The sequence below is a fragment of the Magallana gigas genome, chromosome 1, assembly GCF_963853765.1.
Source record: "Magallana gigas chromosome 1, xbMagGiga1.1, whole genome shotgun sequence".
In the NCBI taxonomy this organism is placed as follows: domain Eukaryota; kingdom Metazoa; phylum Mollusca; class Bivalvia; order Ostreida; family Ostreidae; genus Magallana; species Magallana gigas.
Genome location: NC_088853.1, coordinates 35,789,731 through 35,800,661, shown reverse-complemented (window position 1 = coordinate 35,800,661; position 10,931 = coordinate 35,789,731). Strand labels below are relative to the sequence as shown.

The 10,931-nt window shown below is 34.1% G+C and overlaps 1 pseudogene; it reads left to right on the top strand.

Moving 5' to 3' along the window:
* The first annotated feature begins 237 nt into the window (after positions 1-237).
* LOC136275879 (uncharacterized) lies at positions 238-1,048 on the top strand (annotated as a pseudogene).
* The last annotated feature ends 9,883 nt before the right edge of the window (positions 1,049-10,931 follow it).

The window sequence follows — 10,931 nt, the reverse complement described above, 5'->3', positions numbered from 1 at the left end:
GAATTCATCTTATCTAATTGTAAAAAGTTTAAAGGAATGAACACGATTTCTTAAACTTAGATGTCACTCTCCTTGTTAAGGTAGAATAACACACCTGGAAAAGTCACTAGAATTAAAAGGAAATTTTTTGATAATGAAAGATACAATAATGTTTTTCAAAGTTTGAGGATTCAGTAATTCTTGATCATATATTCAATGTAAGAGAAATGGATAAAATATGTGAAAGATGCGTATATCATGGGTTCTATTAATACTGCCTCGTCCGCTTTCACCCGAAAGGGTTCAAGATCTCGAAATTCGTACCACTATAGTTTTAAACATGAGAAAATTTGTAGATCAGCTTTCAAAAGTTTGTTTGATGTTGGGAAGAAGTCTCTTTCCAATATTTTAAAACATTATTCTGAAAAGGGTGCAGTTCCAATACAACATGGAAATCTAGGAAGGAAACCCAAACACGCGGTCAATTTTGATGATGTACAGCGAGTTGTAAATTTTATCATTGGCTACGCCGAGGAACATGGTCTACCCCAGCCTGCGGCCCTCAGAGGTAGGGATGACGAGCCTCCAATTTTTCTCCCTTGTGACTCCTCAAAGAAAGGAATTCACAGTTTATACAAGTCAGCATGCGAAACAGATGATGTTAGGAAAGTGGAGTACCACACATTCACTAACACTTGGACATCCTGCTGTTCCCACATTAAGATATGTGGTCCAAGCTTTGACGTTTGTCACAGATGTGAACTGCTGAGGAAGCAGGTGCTTGACGCATGCATGGAAGAAGAGAAATTGGCGGCTCTAAATGAATTTCAAACTCACATTGATGTAGCGCAAAAGGAAAGAGATATCTACAAGAAAATTGTAAAAGACTCGCTAGAAGAATTACAAAATGCAGATAGACAGGGACACCACATACCGCCCTTATCCTCTGATTTTACCAAAGTTCACTACACATTTGATTTTAGCCAAAATGTTGCTTTAATTACCTCATCATGCTCGGCAAATTGGACCACTTTATTTTCTCAGTTTAAAGAAAGTACATATATTCGGTTTTCGTGTTGACGATATACCTACACAATGTAATTACTTGATAGGGGAAAATGAGACGCTTGGTACGGGATCTCATGGGCCAAACACAGTTATCTCCTTATTGCATCATGGCCTTAACACATATGGCTATGGAGAGAAAGAGTGCTTGCTCCATGCTGACAATTGTGCAGGTATTTTCTATCACCATCTCTTTCTCTTTCTCTCTCTCTTTTTATGTCTCTCTCTCTCCCTCTATCTCTCTCTCTCTCTCTTCATTTGAAATTTTTAGAGAGAATATATCTTTTCTCGCCTTTTGTCTGATGTTAAATAACGATGTAACAATTTATTTTCAGGTCAAAACAAGAACAAATTTGTAATCGCTTATTTGGCATGGCGAGTGATCACTGGATTGCACCATCAAATTGCGTATTTGATGCAGGTAGTTGGCCATACACGGTGTTTGATTGATGCAGGTTTTGCACGTGCAAAAAAGCTGTTCCGTCGATCGGATTGTGACAGTATGAGTGAACTTCAGCAAGTCGTTGAGCGTTCGTCTTCAACAATTAAGGAATTCTATATGAAAGTGGAGGAGACACTTCTACGTGGAAGTACTACAACTGGAAAGAGTTTTTGGAACAATTTTTCACCTCTTTGCCTGGTATATCTAAATACCATTCGTTTCGATTTTGTGCTGACCACGCATGATTTGTTTTCGTTAAGGAAAATAGTGATGCAATGGAAAAAAGAATTAAGATAATTAAACCTTCTGGACTTCAGCAGATTCCTGGAAAATTACCCACAGAGCTAACACCTCCTGAATTGTCCAGGGAAAGAACTCAGTATCTTTTAAAAAAAGTTAGACCGTTTGTACGACCAAGATGTCAAGATCAATTGTGTCCACCCACCCACACTGAGGAATAAATTGCCCCTGCTGTTATCTTTTAACAACTATTAAACTCAATCAATAATCAATTGAATAATTACGTTTTATCTATGTTTGTGTATCTTATCGAATATTTTAAAAGTGTATGGCTTTTATAAGTAATTTATGAATCACTCTAATAATATGTTCATTTGTACGATGTGATTAGCAAAAGTCAAAGACATCTTTTATATAGCAATGCCGATTATCTCAACAGTTTTAACAATTTTGACGTCAACATAAATAGTACGCAATGTCGACGTCATGATGAAATAAAAGGTCATCATTCAACCTAGAATTGAAGTCTTAATTTTCAAGATAAAAATATAATTTTAACATATTCTGTTTTCCCATGTTTTCTTACATTATAAGCAATCAAAATATAATTTTGTGATTTTTATGTCATAAGACCCCTTTTCTCATACACTGGCTCATATAATGATAAATAAACTGTATAAATGTCAAATAAGCGAAAAAATTGCAGTTTGGGGATAAAAAAATGACTATGTAAAATAACTAGAGACGAGCTCGTTGCAAGCAACGATTAGGTTTTCCGTCGTAGCTGCGTCATACTTGTGACGTATTACAAAAAATTGATAGCTGACCATAGTACAATATTAGATGTGTAAACACTGAGAAACAAAGTATTATATTTCTGTGACCGCGTAGATTTTACGGTGATAGAGAATTCGTCTGGATCTGCATCGGTCGTGTGCAGTACGAACCGGGCGAGGGAATGTTGGCGTAAAGTGTATAAGGTAAAAGATTGGGGCGCGCTGTGGGCCGTAAGCTAAAACGAAGGGTAGGTTTGTCGTATTCCCGAAGGTCCACCAGTATACAGTTCCAGAGAAATAAACAGGCAATTGATGCAGGATTCCACATTATTGGACGAGACTCAACGATGGCAACATTATAACAATTTAACAGACATACATGTTACAAACAAGTCGGATATGGCCAGAAGTGGCCTCCGGACTCAAGACTCTGGGAGAGTCGGACGTGGCCGGGGCTGGCTGCCGTATTCCAGACTGCGCATTGACAATTGTACATAACTATTTATAAGAATCTTAACAATGAGTATAAATTGCAATTGACAGGTAATGATATAAGGAAGCTGAGTGAAAGGTTCACAGATATAAAATAATTAAATAAACTCAATGAGTCTTTGATGTCCAAGAAATGAAAATCTGCTGACAATTGCACAATGTTGTTTTAAGAGATTAACAGTCCTTGAGACATGACACTCTGTCTCTTTGAAATCACATATAAAGTCTGAAAAGTGTCAATCACTAAATAAAAAAAGTAACTATGTAAGAAATAAACTGTGAGAAAAAATTACGAAACAGATGTTGAATTTTACAAGTAAAAAAAAATTATAATTGAACAGTGCATTTTGCACGATGATACTACATGTTTATAAGCAAATACAGATCTTAACACGTTGTCTCTAGTTTGATTCGCCGCATTTTATTCACAGAGTGGGACTGTGGTTATGCCCGGTACGAAGGTAAAAAGACCATTGGCAAACGTTTTACACGCATTTTATCGAACGCAAGCGCCATTGAATCTCTTAGTATATATGCGGAGATCCTGGAAATTTTACAAGAGGTTTTGAAGAATAATTTTGTATTTCGAGGAGGGGGAACATGCGCGGATCAGAAAATTTTTCCGGGTTGGGGGTTGAAAAGTCAGACGGTTATTTGAGTTTGCCAAGGGATGTCCGAGGCATATTTGGTAAGTTTATAATGTACACGTAATTGAAAGAAATTTCGCTGGGGGGGGGGGGGGGGGGTCTGGAACCCTTCCCCTTCTAGATCCGCGCACGGAGAAGACCGATGCCGGTACATGTAATTTTACTGTAATTTTAACAATTTTTATTTAATTATTCATGTTCATAACTATCAGAAAACCAATATTACCTTTCAAAGCAGTCAAAACTTAAAACTTAAGATACGAACCAATTAGTCTCGGTGAGTATTGCGTCCGCGTACGAAAATAAAGGCAATTTTCAAGAAATTCGGATGGACGATCTGTGTCCTAGGTCGTCCATCCGATTCTTTTTCTGAGCTACAGACCTGCAGTTAGAGATTGTCAAACTCTTATTGATTATGTCAATTTGTTTGTCTCAAAGAATCATTTTTTAAATCAATAAAGTTTCACCTTAAAAAAAGAAAGAAATCGGGCACAATTTTCAATGTTAGCATTTTACAATTTTATGGGCTAATAAATTTCAAGAAACAACTCTTCATTGCTTTATCCGAAATATTGCATGAAAAAAATTTACATCGCATTTTTTAAATTACAAAAGGATATTCAAAATGAACTTGGATTAACCACTAACAAACAGGCATAAAGAGAGACTAAGAACCAATTTCTTCTCTTTTTTTTTTTACATCAAAAGAAATTCAAAAATAAATCAAAATATATTATTTCTTTGTATGCGTTAATGAAAATGAAGATCAGCAAGGGGATTTATTTCGTTGAAGCACCTACTTAACAGATTGTTACACGGGTCTACAACGATGACAAATATCGAAAAGGCAATATTGTGGGTGAAGGGTGAATGTGTAGTTTGTTTTTTAAGGTTATTTTTTATACATGTACATATGTAATTATATTTATCTGGATCGGTTATGTTTGTTAGTTTGTTTTGTTTATTAAAGAGGGGAATAAAGAAACGAGTAATTTATAAGCACGTAGCATCGTTTTTGAAAGTGTGTGTGGGGGGGGGGGGGGGGGGCAAATCCATAATAATTCAATTTTTTATGTAAATTTTATAAAAATAGTTGCTTCGAGAAAAAGTGGGGAGAGGACATCTTTATGTCATATAACATGTGAAACTGATTTCATTCCACCCACAAGCTTGAAATAATGAAATAATTTTAATGAAAACAATATAAATAGACGTCATAAATCCCATATCAAAAGACATATTACCACTTGATTCTGTGCGTCTTTTTAATGAATTTATAAACAGCGACAAATTCTAAAATGTATTTATAAAGGTAATGTTAGCTGCAAGTCTGTAGACCTTGTATGAAAAATTTCGGATGGTAGTAAATTTTTCCGGGATACAGCCCGAGCGGTACATATATGCAGCTAAGGTAACTAAGAATGATTCCAATAAAATACTTTGTTGAGTAATGCAAGCTTTTAAGAAAGCAATACTTATATTTTTTAAAAATATAACACCCAAATACTTCGTCTTACATTCGCTATTTGTAGAACAAGCAGAACCAGTATCAGTCTGACCGGCCTCACCATATACATTATTGGAATTTTATTTTCCTAGCATTGCATTGCTCTGCATGTACACAATTTCTTTTAAAAATTAAACACTTAAAGTGTTCATCTATATAGCTACACATAACGTACACACGTGATTCAAAATAACCCAGACGGAAAACGGTAAAGAATTCAGTCATTGAGTCTACGTTTTATAGAATTTGTCAGAAAACACATTGCGGGTCTGAATGTTTGTTGATATATGTCAATCTATCAATATACAGTTTGTTAATTATTTTCGATTGCTAAGGCAACAACGTATTTGATGAACATTGAACAACATTTTTTCCATGCCACTTTTTTCCATGGAAGATAGCGAATACAAGTATAAAGCATTTATAAAATTTATTTAATTACCTCTTTAGAATTGTGTATGGAATAAATAATTTATAAGTTGCTGCTGAAGGTTGTTTGGTATTTTCGTTTGTAGATGTTTTGCAAGTAAAAAACCTGAAACGCGGGGCAAGTCATAATTAATATCCCTAATAACCGTAACTTAAAACTAGCGGCTTTGGATTCAAATATTATCGCATACGAATATTAAGTTCACTTTCTAAAATCATCTCCACGATGATAATTATATTATATCCATCGCAAATCAGTATTTTTTTTTTTTTGGCATTAAAAGAATTGTTCTATCGGGAGCAATCCCGCGTTCGTTTAAATTGCCAACGTACATTTGTCATGTCAGTAATACACATTGTGCTTTATAAGACGGCCGTGTATACGTATTGTAGAAAAGTTGAGTTTATTTACCATGCATTGGAACCATTTTATTTACACATCTCCCAGTACTGAAACAATTCAAAATGTCTCTGTTACAGTAACACAGTGGGGCGTTAATCGTGTACGTCCAGCTCTACAAGCACATACACTGTCGTCTAGGCGACGGCCTGAATACAGCTAGCGACTCTCCTATCGATCGGTTACCTGAGTCTCGTAATGCATCTAAATATAGACAGGGGCACAGTTATGAAACAAACAACAAAAATAAGGTCAAAGCGGTTTATCTATATGAAATGAAAATGTACATATGTATAACAACATTTGGGAATTTTATGTGGAATTATTTTTGCGCGCTACATGTATCAGTTAGTGCATTACAAGAAGCCCTTTCATAACCTCATAAACGTGCGCACCCCCACAAAAATGGACCGAACTGACAACAATTGTTTCTGCAAATACTGACTATAAATTACGAAAACATTAAATTGAATACTATAGAATGATTCAAAATTAATTTCTTTACAACTTTGCTTCAATAATGCATTAGAAATGTTTATTCCTTTTTAAGTTATTGACAGGAAACTTTGGACGCCTCTAACTCCCTAATTATAAGGGCCAGCCCCTTTTTCGGTATACCAAATGAAAGGTCTGGGTAAGACCAAGAACTTTTAAAATACATGTTATAACAAATTTTTATCAGGTAGAAAACTAACACGGAAAATACGCGAATTTTTTTGATTTTTTTTTCTTACCTTTGTTTCAACATCTATACCACCCCTTTTATTTGCATTTAAATAATAAATAAAACAAATGGTTTGGCTCAAATCCTAATGTAAGAGATAGAAATGCATTGAATTCCCTTGAGAAGATATTTCTTTTAACAACAATAATTTATAAGATCTATATATGTTTTTTTATCTATACTTGTATTTCTTAACTTCCCTCTCAATTTTTTTTGACAATATCAAAATGAAAACTAATGTTTAGGGGATATCTGAGTGATTCGAGACAGTTAGTACAATTTACATGTACAAATATTTTAAAAAAAAATTAACTAGCTAGTATTTTTTTCTGTACATATGTCAAATTACGTATGTTATTCTTTTTAAAGGGGCATGGTCACGATTTTGGTCAAAAATTAATTTTCCGTTTTTAATGTATACAATACTTCATTAAGGCAATTTTGATAGGCAGCCAAAATTCGAGTGCCATTCGTTAAGTTATCAGCGATTTACTGAGCTTACAATTCTTTGCTATGTAAACAAATATTTTGTTTACATTCTGAATGTCGAAGACCTAAAATGAATGTGTTAACTATTAGAAACTTGTTTTTGTTAAAATGAATATTAAGAAGATAGAATAAGCCATACTTATCCCGTAAAGTTGCTTTTTAGTGATGAAATTAATCAAATATTACACATGAATATTTAGTTAAGAAGAGACACATCATAATGATGGAAATACCAGGAGAGAGAGAGAGAGAGAGAGAGAGAGAGAGCATATAATGTAATGGTTCGGGCTGGGTAGATGGGTTGATTATAGGTGTTGATTCTAATATGTTACATGTAATATGTTAATCAAAGTAACAGAAATTATAAAAATACATGTATACATGGATAATTAAAAAGATAAATTGATTAATATCCTTCACTTTGGGACTTAAAATTGAATTAAAATTAAAACTCGAGAAATTAAAAAGATAGAAATGAAATGTATACCCCGGACCTATTATGTTAGGCGGACCTCTTCTTATACGGGCCGGACCCTTTTATAGGAAAGGCGGACCTTAAATGTGAAATTTAAAATTAAAGGTCCGGCCGGACCCTTTTACGGGACGGACCTTTAATTATACGACACCGGAGCTGGTTAAAGTTTTAGTTGCAGCTCCTTCACTAAGGTATTACTTGTCCTCTATTCACCAAAATTATATGGATGATGCATCTGGACCTACTGAATCTGGTTCCTAACTTTCAGATGCTGGAGGAGGTTAAGGTTTTCGTAACAGGTTAAAGTTTTTGTTGCAGGTTCCCTTTAATAGCAATATCTAAATTACTGCTGGTATGCTTGCATGGATTTTGTGTCTTATGATACGCCTGAGTGCTGAATCTGGGCTATAGGTTTCGGATCCTGGAGGAGGTTAAGGTTTTATGAGCTGGATAAAGTTTTTGAAACAGGCGCCCTCTGATGATGATATCTTAGTTATTACTTGTCCTAACCTCACCAGACTTCCATGGATGGTGCGTCTTGTGATACTGATGCACCTGACAGGCTTGGATGCTGAATCTGGGCCATAGGTTTTGGATGCTGGACAATGTTAAGGTTTTTTGGAACAGGTAACATGTTTAATAGATAATAGTACTATTTTAAACTTGCATAGCTGATTAAACTGTAATATGAATGAATCGCATAGGTAACTTCGGATGCAGAGCTTGATCTCCATTATAAAGGCTGCTCAAAATATATATCTTAGTTATTGCATGTCCTAACTTCAACTTACCTGAATGGATGGTGCGTCTTATGATACAGATGCACCTGACAGGCTTGAATGCTGAATCAGAGCCGTATGTTGGAGATACTGAAGGAGGTAAAAGTTTTAATTGCTTGTGTCCTCTGATGATGATATCCTAGTTATAACTGGCCCTAACTTCACCAATCGTGCATGGATGGTGCGTCTTATGATACTGATGCACCTGACAGGCTTGAATGCTGAATCAGAGCTATAGGTTTATGATTCTTGATGAGGTTTAGTTTTTTGAAACAGGTCACATGTTTTATAGATGATAGCTTGCATAGTTGATTTAACTATATTATAAATAAAACGCAGAGGTTGCTTTGGGAGCAGAGTCTGATCTCCAATATCGAGGATGCTAAAGAAATCTCCTACCTCACTCAGACGTGCTTGATAGATAGATGTGGTTGTTGTTAAATGATGTAACATGATTCCTATGATAAAGTATTGTATGATTTGAAACACTAGTGTTTAATAGGATACAATATATTACCATATGTTATATTGTAAAGCGTTATATGATACGATAAAATATTGTATCAATTTTTTTGAGATTTTATGATATGATATTGTATCATAATATTGTTATGTATAGTATTGATTATTATGATACAATATTGTATAATATTATATTGTATTATTCATTCATTATTTAATCACATGATACTATTACATATGATATTGCAATATATAATATTGCATCCTATGATATTATATTGTATATTATATGATATTGTATCATACACTATTGTATAATATGATATTGGTTTATATGATATATTATCATAACACATGAAAATGTATTTTATAATATTTTGATATGTATTATTGTATCATATGATACAATGTATATAATATGCTTGTATTTTATAATATTTTACTTTATCCCATGATATTATATCATTTGATATGATACAATGTTGTATCAAATTATATTCTATCATAAAATACAATACCATGCTATAATATTTACATTCACTTTCTTTCCCTCTATTAAATTGCATTTGTTGATATGAGTGATATTAAAGCACAAAACAGAAGTATGAATACATTTAGTATTCCTTCAGTATTTCTTGAAGAACAAGAACTGACTCTTCTCGCGACTTCAAATAGGATAACTACCTGATAGTATACTTACGCTGATAAATGTTTCATTGATGTAAATATATTTTGACAGTTACATGAATTCAATTGATTAATTTCTTAGTTTACCAAGAGTAAATTCATTAAATTACAGAAAGAACAATAAAATTGTGTTATTAGAATTTAAAACGCTGTGCACTATTTTTGTCAGCATATTTCGCCTGTTCCAATGGCCATTCCGTTAATTTCGCACTACTCGTTGAATAAGACAGAGCTTTTTAAAAAAAATCATATTTGAGGGAAGGAAATACATGTTTAAAAAACGTAAATACAAGCATTGATTCATTATTTGAAACGATGAGTGCAAACAAATTTTCATAACGCGCTAGCGCGCGTTATACAATTTATATGCACATACCGTTGCAGTTATGAGACCACATCTTTAAAAAAATAATGATTCAATGCTTAATATATCTCACAATGTGTTAAGGTATTTTATGGTATTATATGATATATATTGTAAGTATGATAGGATGCAATTTTGATTTTGTATTATTGTATTGATTAACATATGAACATATGATTATCATACAATTTTTTAACAGATGATATACGATATTGTGTCAAAACAGAATCCATGAATATCCATGATCATAAAGGATGGTTTTCATATAATATGATACAGGTGGTCTCATAAAAGTGATGCCTCATAAAGGTGATGCCTCGTCTCGGTGAGCTTTGTAATATGTTATTACCTATGTTTTATAATTGCGGAGCTCTCCATCGTTTAAAGGGTTCCGAGGCATATTTTGGATTTTTTTTTTTTTTATAAAATTAATAACATTAAATTATCCAGCAGGATAGGGTCCGGACTCCTATCCCGTTTTACTGCGTACATTTATTAATATTGAATTTTCCGGGGGCGGATCCCCTCTCCCCCTCTGGATCCATGCATGAGCAAAAAGTGTCGCATAATGAAATTAGAATGTTACTGTGGTTGGTCCACGGTAAACAGACGGCTGGTAAGTGACAGGAGTCTAGAAGTGCAAATGTACACATTATGGCGGACATTAAATTGTGTGTGGAATAGATAATGATTAGGCATAGCCAGCACTGGTAAACATATATGTTACATGTACACATTCAAATATTTATAAACATTCGTACCTGTATTAAATTCTATGTAATCGACCGAGACTGAATGCAATCAAAAAATTAAAGGCGAAGGCGAAAGTGCGAAGGCCAGAGTGCAAAGTTGGGAAGGAGCGATAGTAGAATCGCTCCTTCGCCTTCGAACCTTCGCACTTTAGGCATCACATCTTCGCGCTTCGTTGTCGCATCTTCGCACTTTTGCTCATTCGCCTTAGCACTATCGCCTTT